We start from the raw sequence: 16,509 nt of genomic DNA, 5'->3' as shown, positions 1-16,509 counted from the left end.
ACAACAGAGCAGAGACACACGCTGATTAGCAGATTCTCTCTCTCTACTGGCAGCAAGTCATAGTCTCAGTCAAGCAGTACCTCCTCCCTTTTCATATGAGCGGAGCTCACGCTGCCTGCCTTCATGCTCTCAAATCAAGACTCACGACGAGCTCAGATGCCCGAAGGAGTCCTTCAATACGCCTTGTTTTAAAACCACGCTGGGTACTTAAAAATAAGAGGGCATAACAATTCATCTCAAAGATTTGATAGTATTACCTTTGAGAGAAGAGCACATCAAATCTGTTCTATCTATTATGAAAATATATTTGCATAAGATAGATTTTAAAATATATGCAAAGACTCGCTGACATAACGCTTCTAGGTTGTTCTGGGTGGTTGCTATGCAGTTGCTAAGGTGCGCAGAGTGGTTATTACACATTGCTGTGTCATTTGCTAGGGTGTTCTAGGTAGTTGCCAGGGCACTGCTATGCAGATGCTAAAGTGCACCTCGTGGTTACTGGCACATTGCAGTGTGGTTGCAAGTGTGTTCTGGGATGTTGCCAAGGTGTTGCTAAGATGTTCTGAGTGGTTATGAGCACATTGCATTGCTATGTCATTTGCTAGATGTTCTGGATGGTCGCTGGAGGATTACTATGCAGCTGCTGAGGTCCATTGAATGATTTTTTAACACTTTGCTACAGTATGTGGTTGCCAGGGTGTTGCTATGCAGTTGGTAGGGTGTTATGGATGGTTATCATGGTTTGCTAAGATGCTCTGATTGGTTATTAGCACATTGCTGTGTCATTTGCAAGGATATTCTGGATGGTCACCAAGGTACTTTTAATAATTCTTAGCATGTTGCTATGCCATTGCAAAGGTGTTCTGGGTGGTTGCCAGGGAGTTGCTATGCAGCTGCTAAGATGCTCTGCTATTAGCACATTGCTGTGTCCTTTTCTAGGTATTCTGAGAAGTCGCCAGGGCATTCCTATGCAGAAAGTGCACCTTGTGATTACTGGCCCATTGCAATGTGGTTGCAAGGGTGTTCTGGGAGGTTGCCGGAACATTAATATGCAGTTGCTGAGGTTCTTTGAATGATTTTTAACACGTTGCTACAGTATGTGGTTGCTAGGGTGTTGCTATGCAGTTACTAAGGTGCGCCGAGTGGTTATTGGCACGTTGCTATGCAGTTGGTAGGGTGTTATGGGTGGTTACCATGGCGTTCTATATAGTTTGCTAAGATGCTCTGACTGGTTATTAGCACATTGCTATGTCATTTGCCAGGGTGTTCTGGATGGTCACCAAGGTACTTCTTAGCATGTTGCTATGCCATTGCAAAGGTGTTCTGGGTGGTTGCCAGGGAGTTGCTATGCATCTGCTAAGAGGCTCTGTTATTAGCACATTGCTGTGCCCTTTGTTAGGTGTTCTGGGAAGTTGCCAGGGCATTCCAGATGCTACAGTACACCAAGTGGTTACCGGCATGCTGCTATGTGGTTGCAAGTGTGTTCTGGGAGGTAGCCGAGGTGTTGCTAAGATGTTCTGAGTGGTTATACGCACATTGCCATATCATTTGCTAGGGTGTTCTGAATAGTCACCAGAGCATTACTATGAGGTACTTTGAATGATTTTTAACACGTCGCTACAGTATGTGGTTGCCAGGGTGTTACTATGCAGTTGCTTAGGTGCTCCAAGTGGTTATAAGCACATTGCTATGTGGTTGCAAGGATGTTCTGGGAGGTTGCTGAGGTGTTGCTAAGATGTTCTGAGTGGTTACTGGCACATTGCTATGTCATTTGGTTGTTCTGGATGGTCACCAAGGGACTTCTAATGATTCGTCCCCCGCTGAAATCGCGTTCCGGGGGGGACTGCAATACGATGGAAAGGGCATTTTACTATTAGCGATTAAAGAGGCAGGGGCTCAAGCCCCCTATGTAGCTATACAGCTGCTAAGGTGTTCTGGGTGGTCCTTTGTATGTTGCTATGCGGTTGCTTGATGGTCGATAGTCAAAAAAGTATTATTCATGTCCATAGCATGGTATGAGGCAAAGTTTAGTCTCCAAGTATGAGCAATAGTAATAGTGATGCTTGCCTTAGCAAACACCACAGAAAAGCCTGTGCTGATGTTAGGTATGCTCGTATTTTCTCAGTCAACGCAGATCTCAATGGCAGAAAGCCTTCAGGTCTGTCCCCGAAGCAAAACAACTTGAGTGTAGTACTCAGGAGAGGTGCTTCAGAACAGGTGTGAGAGTGTACAGACATTCATCTTCATGAGAGTTTTTGTTTCACAGCTCTGTTAATGACAGACACTGGCCTACCTAAGGAGATTAGTACATCACACACACACACACACTCAGGAGATTATGTGCCCTGGCTGGAACTACTGACTTTCTTTTACATCCAGGAATTTTTCCAATGCTTTTGTTGTGTGTTATTTGCGAATACGCGTTATGACACTATCTAATGGAGTCATTATGATATGGATTCATTTGTGGGAGCTGTTTTCCCGCATTCAAAACCACAATAAGACTGAATCACAGCATCAAATAGCACATCTGACAGTAATAAGTATGTTTGTGCATGGAAGGTTGATAAAATAATTGCTTTGTGACAAGTCCTCTCCCGAATTGCAAAAAATGGGAGCTCAAAGCTCAGATGAAAAGCCGCACATCCATTTTCGCTTCCATTCCAGCTTTTATGGTTTTAAATTACCGGTGTTGCTTAAAAATCTTTATACCAAAAAATTACAGCCACGTGCAATGGGAAGCCTAGCATATCAGAAATGACTATATGAGATAGAAAATGATGCAAATTGTGATGATTCGCGCGAGATGCATGGTCAGGCCGGGGAGGAAACGAGGAGAGCAAACTGCCCTGTACACTGCGGCTTCATTCTGCCTTCATCCAAAGCACTGGATAATGACACAGTTTTTGCTAGGCAGAGAGAGTGGAGCCGGTAACCATGGAAACAGCTCACATCCTGCATTGGCCCCTTTGCCAGAGCCACAGAGTGTGCATGCTACCAATGGAACAGAATCATTTGGGCTATAGGCACCTGCTGCAGTATCTAACTATAAGCAGCCTTTGTCAAAAAACAAACAACGCCATATGGCCTGTGAATGGTAAAAGGACGAAACGCTTTGTCCCTACAGTATATTTCTTTCCACCGCCCCATCGGACCAATAGCTACTGTAGCGTCAGCGATGATTCAGGGTCGTGCTAGAAACATCCTATCATCTGGCACTAGAAGCAATTAAGGAAAGCACCAATATTACCTGCCTGGCTGCGTTGTGTGAGTTAGGGAGCTGTTTAATATCCCACTGCGTCTAAATCAGTCTGTTGTTGTGACAGGTGCAGGTTGTTACTGCACTTGCCATTTTAATTAACTCAACCCCTCCCCATCCAGACAGTGGCTTCCTTGTGATAACTCTGCTTTAGGTCTAAAGTGTGTAAATACAGTGAGAAAAGGGGTTATTGAGGTGGTTTTGCAACAACATGGCGGTCCCACAGACATATGAGTGAAGTTAGTAAAGGTATTAAGAATGCAATGACATTTCGCACCAAAAAACAAATTGTCGGATTAACCGTCTAAAGACAGCATATCTTGAGATGCAAGAGCATCAATTTCCTCATTAATTTCGGATCAGGGAGTAATCAGTCATGCGCGGCTAAATCACAGTTATGCACTCTATCTAAAGCACATAAAACACCTCGTATGATTATGAAGAGTACACGTATTATAATTCTGCATAATGATTGTAGAGGAACATCTTAAGACCCCCGACAGAAGTTTCCACAAAGCCTTGATATATGTCCTAGACTCCAATTAAAGCAAATGAGAGCTCTCCCTCTGTCCTCCATTGTGTATTTGTTTTGGTTGATTTAGTTAACAGCTTAAGTTTTTTTAGGCATAATGTTGTTGGTGTGACACAGCGCAGAATAAAAAGAAGGGCTGGCACCCTATAATCAGCTGCTAGTTCGAGTTCCACCATTCCTTTTAACTGGCACAAGACCCATCGTTAAGCTGCTTAATGAATTTCATCCTTCCATTCAACACTCTCCATCATTGTGCCGCTCTTATGCTAGGATAAAACAAGTTACAGTTATAATAAGACTATTTCCACAGTTTCCATTATTACTGTATTACTATAAAATAGATAGTTTTGGTTCTGGCTTCTGATTAGTCAATTCCTACATTTTAATTGAATTTAAGGTAGCAAACAAGAACTAGTAATGAAATTTTAATAAAAAATTAAAAGTACACAAACGTTCAAAAGTGGGGTCAGTAGATTTTTTTTTCTTTAATTCAGCAAGGACACATTAATCTGAACAAAAGTGACAGTAAAGACATTTATAAAAGTCTTACAAAAGATTTCTATTTTAAATACAGTAAATTATGTTCTTTTAAACTTCCTTTTCATCAAAGAATCCTAAAAAAAGTTTAATAGTTATTTATTAAGAAATCATTCAATTATTAAGCATAACACAACCAGTTTCAACGTTAATACTGTAAGCATCCTTTGTCAAAAAAACAAACAACGCCATATGTGAATGGTAAAAGGACAAAATGCTTTGTCCCTACAGTGTATTTCTTTCCACCACCCCATCGGACCAATAATGCTTCTTGAGCACCAAACCAGGATATTAGAATGATTTCTGAAAAATCATGTGACACTGAAGACTAGAGTAATGATGCTGATTTTTTTTTTTTTTGCTCTAGACTTTTATCAGACTTTTTTTTCAAAAACATTAAAAAATCTTACCGACCTAAACTTTAGAACAGTAGTGCAGACAAATTCCCAATAAGTCAAATAGTCAAAAAAAAAAAAAAAAAAAAAGTTTTTCAAGACAAACATTGAATGTTGGATTGACAGCCTTGTTTTAAAGTTTACAGAAAAGTTTAAAAAGTCTTTATAAGGATTTATAGGCCTTACAGACATATTTATGGACCAGGGTGAACGAACACTTAATTTTTCAAAAATGCCATTACGTTTTAATTTAGCAAATTCCACATCCTCTCATTCCAATTCAAATTCCATTTAACTTCCTGTGAAGCATGGACAATTTCATTCAAATTCAAACTCATGAACTGAAAGGGAGGCAATTCCTAAATTGCCCTGATGGCACTGATGGCATTATTAATGTTTATTCATTATTTAATAAAATAAACCATATTTGACAAACGTAAAGTCAACTGTTTTAATTTATACTGTTGTGAAAATTCAGAATCATCACTCCCTAACAGCACTGTAGTACAGCACTGGCAAATGAAACAGCAGTTTACATGATTAAATGAAAGCAATCATCTCATTGGCGGTTATGTGAGGGTGGCCATATCTCCAGGTAATCTGCACAGACGACGGCTGGCTGCAGCCCTTCTCCCTGGAGGCTAGTCTTCTCTGGCTTCGAGAGAAGGGTTCAATGTCCTTGACCATCAATCAGTGGCCTATTGTTCCCTCTACTGCCTCCAGAGAAAGCCTCTCCACACAGGCCTAAGCTTCTGCCGAGTCCTTGGCAAACTGGCATAAATCCCACATCTCCAATCTTGGATTTGACAAATATTCCCTTTAAGTCCTCTTTCAGTGTTTCTGCTCTCCATATGATAAACTACCTAATTCCCTGCCTCATAATAGAACAAACATGAAAAACGCTTTGTTTTCCTCTGCTTGCTTTCGCACAAACATTGAGCTGGTTGGCATCATTATTGCATTGAGTGTACTTGGAGGTTAGAAAACTTTGCTTGGAATACTTTCCTTATTTCAACTCTGCAATGAAACAGCATTAGAAGAAAAGCTTTATTCATTAGGGCTGTCAGTTTAATACATTCATTCAGCACAACTAAGCAGCACATTATGAGTACGTTCCTATTCACGCCGGTCTTGCTTTTTCAGGAAATATTGCTAAATGTGATTTTATCAAGTATGTCAATATGCTGTTATATAATCTGGTTAATTAATATGCATGTACTAAAAAAACAATAATCGACTGACAGCCCTAATATTCATATACCTTGGTATTTATATGGTACTGGAGCAAGTTAAAGAGTGCAATGCGCAAAAGTCATGATGAAGTTCTTTCCTTATCCATGAAATCAGAATACTGCAATGAAACAGTATGAGAAAGAAATAAAGATTTCTTCTTTTATTCATTAGGGCTGTCAATTTAACACATTAATGTAGTATAATTAAGCAGCACAGAATGAGTATGGGGCTGTTCACACCGTTATTGAATTCAAAAACAGCTGGATGGAGTGCAAACAAAATGGAATAGAACACATGGGGTCTCGAGACGTGTTTTTTCATATTGAAGTCATTTTAACTTAACCAAAGACATCAGTCTGAACAACAAGACATGGCATGATGGAAAAATATGCCAATCTGACTCATGTATATAGACCAATGATTAAAAAACAGGATGGACAGAACATGCGAATATAGATTGCTGTGGACTGTAGGCTGACGTTCAATGATAAGGAAATAAAAAGCAAACAATATGCAGTAATCACTTCTAAAGTAATGTTCGTTTAAAGGCTTTTCTCAGCAAACAGTGATACATGTGTTTATTCCAATTACATTGTTATATAATGTGATTAATTAATCAGAATATCATGCAATTCAGTTGTTTAAAATTTTTAATCACTCTAATATTCATATATGTTGGTTTTTACGAGGTACTACAAAGAATACCATGTCCATAAAACATGGCATTTTTTGAAAGAAAGTGAAAGAAAGAAACAATAAAAATGTACAAAAAGTTTCTAACAATGAGAATAAATGATTTAGTTCATATAACAAAAACTCAACGCCTGCAATTACAATGTGAACAGCAATTGACAGAACAAACACGTGGTGAACAAGCTGCCACTATGAGTCAAGATTGAATAGCACTTGGAGAAAGTCAAGTGTCTGTGTAACTGTCTGATCAGTTTTGAGTTAACCACCTTGCTACAACTTGGGGTACTGGGGGAGGTTGTTATTTTTCACACAAATGTTTATCATGTTTCTGCTGTGATAATGATAATGGGTTTGAAATCCCAAGAATGCATTATCATAAATAGAGCCTAACACTATGTGTGATGGTCTGATGAGATAAAAAATGAGCTAATTTCTGATTCTGTGCTGAGTAAAAGCTCATTTCAATATTGTACACAGAAGGAGTTCACCTGACATGCTGGTAGTGAATAAGACTCGACTGCGTCTCTGCCTGGCCTTGAGCTTCACCTGAACACCAACACAGCAGGAACTCTTTTTGATACGAAACTGAGGCAGAGAACGCATAAACAAAAAAAAAAGACATTTGATTTCGCTTCCCTTATGATGCACTTTTCAGCACAGGTGGCAGTTACATAGTGGACTTTCTTAAAAAAAAGAGACATATTTTGTGTGATACCCATCTGCAGTCTAGTTACTTTTGAAATTTCACTAAACATTCTTTCCCCTCAAAGCACGTTTCATCCTCAGCCTCGACTGTTCAGAGCGGGGAAGCGTGAAGTTATTGCCTGTAATTGACCCAATGTATCGATTGATCATTGTGCTGCATTTTAAACGCCACTGTTTCCAGCACATAATTATGCCTACCGGGTTTTGATTAGATCGCTGTGTGCTAAAGACGTCATCAAGCTCTTTGAGAATTCTCTGGAAAAACAAAAAGGAAACACATCTGTTGTGGAGTAAACATGGGAGACTCAGTGTCTTTGCCTCCTTCATCAACAAGCATCCCATGGGTGGCGTAAATAATGAGTACCATGAATTGGAGCAGTAACACAAGGCTTCGTTGCTGAATCAGCCAGTGCTGGTATAATCTGGCCATTTGTCCATTCTTCCCCCTCCTCATCATGTAACTGGAGACAACTAATGAAAAAATCTGCAACTGTTTGAGATTCCCTGTAATGCATCTTCATTTCTCAATCATGCTGTTAGATCTGTATAGATATGCTACTTGGGTACAAATAACATCCCATTTTGTAGTATACTGCAGTATATGTGTGTGTATTTATTTTTTGTCCAAAGGCCTTAATAATAATAAAAAACAAAGATATGACATCCAAAGTATGTAAGGTAGTACAACTAGATCTCTTTTATTGAATCCAAAAGTGTTTAATTATATTTTGCACATATAAAGGTATTTTAATAATTTGTAAGTGTTAAAAGATTTCGTTTGTGATTAAAATATCTTAAAATGTACTAAATGTATATATTTTTTTATTCTGGCATGATTTTATGACATCATATATCAACATAGTGTAAAATGGTATTAATATTATGTGTAGAAGTCGTTGCTTTGTTATGAGAAAGAATGTCCGGAAAAATTAATTTCACTGATGTCATTCGGAGTAACCAATATAAAGGGACCATTTTGGATCAATATCATGTGACAGGATGTGACATCATTCAGACACCTGCAAAGGACCACATGGTCATGAAGCAAAGTAACTAACTCTCTTTTAACTATTTGAAATTTTCACTTGCTCATACGCATGTCCCGAAACATCAGGTCATTCAGTTCAACCGCTATAAAACATGGAAAATGTTGTAATTTTAAAAATTTGTACTAAATATAAAAGGTTTGATTGTCCTTTTGCTAGCTAGCTAGCAAGTTAACTAGCTAGTTTGGCTAGATATCAGCATGTTAGCATTGTTTGAAAATATCTTCATTCGGTAAAACCAAAATTTTGGTTAAACCGAATGACTTTTTTGGTGACAAATTTCGTCCATCTTGTAAAAAATAACAAAAGCAGTGTTAGTTGATTATAAAAACTACATACTCTCATTGTTAACGCTGAATAAAACGTCAAAATTAATTATATCTCTATTGTGTTTTTTACACTTTTAAAAATCCTTATTCATCAATGACCCATATATATATATATATATATATATATATATATTTTATGACATCATATATCTCTATTTCTATTAATATATAGTCAACTCCAGAATTATTGGCACCGTTGGTAAATATGAGCAAAGCCTTGTACATTGTGGGATTGTGGGGGAAAAATCTCATTTTGAAATAAATGTTTTTCTTCACGTTGGCCACAATTATTGGCCCCCAATTATTGCAACATCCTTTTCCCTATAACAGAGTCTTCTTCTATAATGCCTGAAGAGTTTGGAGAAAACCTGACAAGAGATCAGAGACCATTCCTTCATATGGAATCTCTCCTGATCCTTCAGATTCCCAGCTCCATGTTGTTGCTTTTCCTCTTCAGTTCACCCCACTCATTTTCTATAGGGTTCAGGTCAGGGGACTGGGATGGCGATAGCAGAAGCTTCATTTTGTTCTCAGTGACACATTTTTGTGTTGATTTTGATGTTTGTTTTGGATCATTGTACTGATGGAAGATCCAGCCACGGCCCATTATATGATTTCTAGCAGAAGTGGTCAGATTTTGATTTTTTTTCTGTTGGTATTTGATAGAATGCCATGTATCAGAACAATAGGCCCACAACATTAAAAATCCAGCAGTATATTTAACCGTGGGCATGGGGTACTTTTTATCCCTGTATGCACCAAACCCATCTGGTGGGTTTGCTGCCAAAAAGCTCTTTTTATAGTTTCATCTGACCATAGCACAGGTCCCTTTTGAAGTTCCAGTCGTGTCTGACAACTGAATATGCGGGAGTTTGTTTTTAGATGAGCGAGGAGGATTTTTCTTGAACCCTCCCAAACAATTTGAGGTGATGTAGGTGCTGTTTGACATTTTTCTTTTTTTAGGTTTTCTTATCCCAAGACTAAACTAATCTGTGCAGTTCCCCAGCTGTGATCCTTGGAGAGTCTTTGGCCACTCAAACTCTCTTCCTCATGGAGTATTAGGACGATTTAGACACAGGTCCTCTTCCAGGCAGATTTGTAACATCTTTAGTTGATTTGAACTTCTTAATTATTGCCCTGATAGTGGAAATGGGGATTTTTGATGCTTTAGCTATTTCCTTACAGCCACTTTCTATTTTGTGAAGCTCAACAATATTTTGCTGCACATCAGAACTATATTCTGTGGTTTTACTCATTGTGATGAATGATTAAGGGAATTTGGACTTTGTGTTTCCTCATATTTCTTGTGGGACAGGAAGTCAAGGCTGGACAAGTTCATGCTCCTAGTCACCCTGGTGTGCTAAATATGAATGGGAATATGCTTCAGAGATAAGAATTTCTATGGGTGCCTATAATTGTGGCCAACATGCATTGGAGAAAAAATGTTTTTTTTCATAATGTGAGTTTCCCCCCACTTTCAATTGTTTTACTTAAATGAAAGGTAAGAATTTTGTGATTTTTTTAAATTAAAGATCAAAAGGAAAAACATTAAAAAATCTTGCCGACCCCAAGCTTTTGAACTGTTTATATTATATAAATACTCATGTCACTGCTTGATATTTCAACTACCATTTTACATAAAGAATTTACTATTTTATATAAAAGTAAAAGCAGCATAACTTTTAACGCAGCATTTAATATAGAATATAATTCCACCAATGGTATATAATTTAATATGCAATATAAAATTTCCCTAAGCACAGTCATTCACTAAGCCCAGATAATAAGTGTAGTTATGTTTTATGGAGACTGAAGTTAACATATGCACTGTTGGTAGGGGATTCACTAATTAGCATATGTACAAATTGTACATGTTTTAAACAGCAACAGCCACTTTAAGCTCTATCTGTGATCATTGCTTTCTTACCATCAGATACTTCAAACTCCAACACATGAAATATGAGTCAATTACATGAGGATGAAACTCAGGACGCTATTGTGCACAGCCCCAGGAAAACACGGATGAAAGCCATAGTATCCACGAGTGAGCTATATTCATTCAGCGTACTGGTTGTGTTATGCACGTCTAAGAGTGCAAAGATCACCTGCAGAATACTAAAAATCTATTTAATATATGAATTATTCCCTTCTATTCTTCTCCACTACTCCAGATGGTTTCTGCAAACAATTTTCACCGCTGCAAGGCTGGATGGGGAAATGGTGCTTTTAGCCACATAATGCAACAAACCATTATCACAGGCAAACAAACTGTATGCTCGAGATAAGCTAGAAGTTACATTATTTGCTGAACATTTGCCTAGTGGTTTTCTTGTATTTTTATCTGATATCGGACCATTAGAGTGTTTGGACGCTGGAAGCTTTTGGGTCAGATGCTGTATCTCATGAAAGATGAAACGTAGTACATTAAGAGTTCTCTATTTCTGATGCTGTTTGTTTTAATTCAAAATTCATGTAGCTGAGCCTGTAGGCCATATTGATTGACAGGACTGCTAGCACCAGACAGTCTCTACAACAACTACAATGACTTTCACAAACAAGCACTTCTGCGCACACAGACCTTCAAATGTTATCACCGTCAAATCCAGTCTATCCTTTCTTCCATTGCTCTATCCTTTTAGGCACTCTGACACTATCTGTGGGACTTACAGCACTGCATAAATACCAAACTCCCCACAGTGACACATGCACTTTAGCTTGATATGGATGCTGTCAAACTCCCATCGCTTCAGGCCAGGAAGTGCTTTATACCTTTGTGTTTGAGCCTTTCTGGAAGGGGTCAAAAATTATTGATCAGCCTTACTTGATGATTCCTGACAAATTAGGCTGGGATATTGACCCTATCTACGACCCCCTCTGGCAGCCGTGGTGCAAATTACATTGCAGTCCTGTCAGAAATACATCCACCGCTGGGAAAAATCAAGACTAGAGCGGGAGAAACAACACAGAGGCCCTTTACACTAGGCAATTCTGTGGGTGAAAGTAACATTTAAGCTCGCAAGCTGTACATAAACCTTGCATGAAAAAACGCTTAGAAAGAACTCAAATGTGTGTAAAGAATGATTCGTCGTGGATTATCACAACCAAGGAGGTCTAAAAAAAAGCTGGTGCTTGGCTAGTACATGGTCTTCTGAAAGTATGTGAACATAACATAACATAACACATATATATGTGATATACTTTATCTGTTTTTATTCTTTCAGATTACACAGATGGTTATGGCATCTACCAGCAGCGGTTGAGAGGGCCATGCAAACCAGACAAACCTTGACCCCTTGATCACAGCGACAAGTACCTTTAAGGTACATTACAACAGATTCTCTTACGTGTAAAGTCATGAAATTCAGTGTTTTCCAGTATTCATCTGCTTGTCCCACTCATCTCAGTGTAGAGTGCTATTTCCACATTATGGAGCTGACAAAGCCCTTCAAATAAGTTATGTTCATGAATAAGATTTGTGGTGTTTGAGGTATTGTTAATCTCCAGGGAGCAGCCAAATTGCCTTCTGCCAAAAAGCTAATGATAAAATGTTCACAAGCATTTTTGAAAGTGTCAGTTTTCCCATCATAATGAAAATCCAATTTTGTGGCGGTTCACTGTCAATTAATATGCTCTTTCAAAACATAGGAATGTAAACCTACTAGGTATTCTACCTTTCTCTTGTCAGACTGTCAGACTATTGTGTACAATTCAAAATTTTTGTCATCCTGTCTTAAAAAAAAGAAAAAGTATTCTGTTTATTTCCATGGCAGTAACTATTTATACAAGATGCTTCAAAATTGACTTTCTCAACTTTTTGTGTCTCTGTATTTGACATAAGGTATACATTGTTGGTGGTAACAGCATAAATGATTAGAAAAATTAATAGTATGAGTCAAACCACAAAGTGCTTTGAATAATATTTAAGAATAATTACATATACAACTATACCATAGTCAAAAAGTATTATAAATCTTCCTGTAAAATCAGTCTTTCTTAACATGAAAATGATATAAGGTCAGTATATAATTATAGTGTACATATAAATACCATTAAAAATACCAATGCTACATATATTGTACATTTACAGAGTACAAAGATTGTTAATTTATTCAATGCAAACCAATATTGAAATTCAGAATTATTCATTGTTTACAAAAAGACAATCAGAAGAAAAAAGTGAGGTACTTTCACAGATCTTATCTTATGATTAAAATCTTTACTTGCGCTGTAAAATAACATGACTATCTAATCATTTATCCCGCAGAATAAAACACCAAATCACACACTCTCTACACACAGGAATTAAAATGATCCTTCTTTTAAACTAAACCGTAAAAATTCATTCCAAAATATAAGAATGACAAATAAAAACACTTCAAGCACTTTAAGTCTTAATTTCATCATTATTATTTTTTCTGGTCAAGAGAAATTCAGCTAATTGACAATTAGGCCTCTCCTTGGTCTTATTTGTAGCATGGCCATGAAGTAAACCTCAGATAATAGTTTCATATTCTTGCTTCGTCGCTGAGAGAGTGCATGAACGTGGAATCCAAACAAACCCACCACCCACAGGGTCCTTCATTAAAGACATCGAAAGAAACCGATACAAGACAAAAACAAATTATGCTCTTCTCTCAAGATGATTGAAAAATCCAATTATTGTTATTTGAATAACTATGATTGAGATTAACCCTTGGAGGACCCAAAAGGAGCCAAAAGTGTAAATGTGGCTGCAGTCAAAATGCCACGCTCTTTGTATCAATAGATTGCGAGTTTATACTGGCACCAAACAGTATCTGATATCTGCTTGTAAAATAGTCTCTTAAACGAAACTGTTTTCCCTCTTCTTTCCCCAGACAGTGAGCGACACCTCCGCCTCAGCGCTCCAAAAGACCTGCTATTCATCCAAAGAATAAACCCACTTCAATCATCCAAATGTCAACAAAGAAAAGAAAGGACACACTATCAAAAACTAATCTCATGGAAAACATGTACAGCCGTTAGAAATAAACAACCCAGGGTAGCAAACATATCTCTGGGAATAATAATAAAAAAGTCCCCCCACAAGAACCTCAAAACACACTTTGGTGAGGGAAGTCAAGGTTTTAATACTCCTCTGTTTCACTTTGACGAGAGACAAACACCGGGGTAACGCTGTAACGCTCAAAAGGTTCTGTGACAGTAAAACACTATAAAAATGAAAGCAAAGCAAACTCACTAATCCTCTTTTCTCAAAGCAGCTCAGACAAAAGTGTCTGCCAATCCCTCGCATACAAATTAGCGTTGTCAGTGTGGACAGGATGTAAGACGGGACTTATTAATGTCGATTGTTTGACTAGTCTCGTTCTGGCGGGATCCTCAAAAAAAGTGTTTGGAACTTCGGCTGGCAACATGGTCTTGGGAATCGCACCTTAAGATCTCCTGTCAAAGAGATCACTCTGCTTACTGACCTTAATCTTTCGCACAGCACAGAAAGAGAAAATGACACGTCCCAAGGAGATTTTTACATGCCTGTGTGTAGTCTTGATGTTATCTGAGGTGTTTAGAAAATGAAAATGTTGAGCCCTTGGGAGTGCAGAGGCCTCAAGGCATATTTCTTAATTTGAAGTAAAAAAAGAAAAATATGTTTAGAGCTTATGATGATGGAGTGCATGATATCTGTGATTAAAGAGATCTGATTAAAGAAGCACCCATTCCATCTGATGGAAAGAGAGAGAGAGAGAGAAAGAGCTAGAAGTGATTGGTTTGATGAAGAAATTAGATCAGTAACTGCAGTGATAAAACTTATAAGACAAAACATCTTCCAATATTTGTTACTTCAGTGTAATATCATTTATCATTGTAGAGTTTCAGAAATACTTACTGGTTACCAAAACATTTCCCACATGTATGCCATTGGTCAGTTAAACAGTTAGCCACGCCCTAAACTCACAACATTGGTTGAGCCAGTGTTGCTGATGACAGGCTGCTCAAACAAGCAGAGCAATGTTTTGATAACAAGGATTCAAGGGAATCAACCGATAAATGGCTTACTTATAGTTGTCTCTGCATATTAAGCTGGGATAGGAGAAAGTATTTTAACATCAAAACAATTACACGTATCTCCTTTTAAATGGGAACAGCTGTCTAAAAAATTACATTAACTTTCGTAATCATGTTAAAAAAAAAGCATTTGTGCCTGGCTGTGCTCATGACATTTAAAAACAGTTGTGCTCACAGAAATGTACATTTGTACATTATGTACAAATGCCATTCCAGCTGTATCTCAATCCATTTCGCTGTATAAAAATAAAAAGGCGTACATAAATATCTTAACTTATTTTAAAAAGCCCAAAATACTTTAGTGTTGACACCCATCCAATCGCCTCCAAAATAAAAGTTTGTGTTTACATAATATGTGTGTGTACTGTGTATAATTATGTATATACAAATACACACACATGCATGTATTTAAGAAAATTTGTTATATTTATATATAATATAAATTATATAAAAATATACAGTATATACACTGATCAGGCATAACATTATGACCACCTTCCTAATATATGCCAAAACAGCCCTGAACCGTCGAGGCATGGACTCCACTAGACCCCTGAAGGTGTGCTGTGGTATCTGGAACCAAGATGTTAGCAGCAGGTCCTTTAAGTCCTGTAAGTTGCGAGGTGGGTCCTCCATGGATAGGATCTGTTTGTTCAGCACATCCCATAGATGTTAGATTGGATTGAGATCTGGGGAATTTGGAGGCCAAGTCAACACCTCAAACTCATTGTTGTGCTCCTCAAACCATTCCTGAACCATTTTTGCTTTGTGGCAGGGAGCATTATCCTGCTGAAAGAGGCCACAGCCACCAGTGAATACCGTTTCCATGAAAGGATGTACATTGTCTGCAACGATACTTAGGTAGGTGGTACGTGTCAAAGTAACATCCACATGGATGGCATGACCCAAGGTTTCCCAGCAGAACATTGCCCAAAGCCTCCCACTGCCTCCGCCGGCTAGCCTTCTTCCCATAGTTCATCCTGGTGCCATGTGTTCCCCAGGTAAGCAACGCACATGTACCCAGCCATTCATCAGACCAGGCCACCTTCTTCCATTGCTCCGTGGTCCAGTTTTGATGCTCACGTGCCCGTTGCTGGTGGACAGGGGTCAGCATGGGCACCCTGACTGGTCTGCGGCTATTCAGCCCCATACGCAACAAACTGCGATGCACTGTGTATTCTGACTCCTTTCTATCGGAACCAGCATTAACTTCTTGAGCAATTTGAGCTACAGTAGCTCGTCTGTTGGATCGGACCACACAGGCCAGCCTTCTCTCCCCACGTGCATCAATGAGCCTTGGCCGCCCATGACCCTGTTGCCGGTTCACCACTGTTCCTTCCTTGGACCACTTTTGATAGATACTGACCACTGCAGACCAGAAACACCCCACAAGAGCTGCAGTTTTGGAGATTTTTCCTGCTTATAACACATCAACTTTGAGGACAAAATGTTCACTTGCTGCCTAATATATCCCACCCACTAACAGGTGCTGTGATGAAGAGATAATCAGTGTTATATAAGAGATAATCAGGTCACTTTACCTGTCAGTGGTCATAATGTTATGCCTGATCGGTGTACATGCAAATATTTCTTAAATATACACACGTATGTGTGTGTATATGTTATATAAAAACAAACTTTTATTTTGGATGCGATTAATCGTGATCATCATCATTTGAGCCCTAGCATACGTTTACAGCCAAACGCATAACCTTTCAAAATGTACTTCTATCTCCTC

At 38.4% G+C, this 16,509-nt stretch overlaps 1 protein-coding gene and 1 long non-coding RNA gene across 8 annotated transcripts in view; one reads left to right on the top strand and one right to left on the bottom strand.

The window, feature by feature from the left end:
* On the top strand, nucleotides 1-14,512 carry LOC127514800 (uncharacterized). The gene is made up of 3 exons (XR_007930705.1): nucleotides 1-648; nucleotides 11,951-12,049; nucleotides 13,586-14,512. It is a non-coding gene; the product is annotated as an uncharacterized LOC127514800 (long non-coding RNA).
* The window catches only part of negr1 (neuronal growth regulator 1), a 182,227-nt gene that overhangs the window by 57,933 nt on the left and 107,785 nt on the right, over nucleotides 1-16,509 (bottom strand). The gene's annotated exons all lie outside the window — the stretch shown is intronic.

The sequence above is a fragment of the Ctenopharyngodon idella genome, chromosome 6 (assembly GCF_019924925.1).
Source record: "Ctenopharyngodon idella isolate HZGC_01 chromosome 6, HZGC01, whole genome shotgun sequence".
NCBI lineage: Eukaryota > Metazoa > Chordata > Actinopteri > Cypriniformes > Xenocyprididae > Ctenopharyngodon > Ctenopharyngodon idella.
This window is presented reverse-complemented; position numbering and strand designations above follow the sequence as displayed.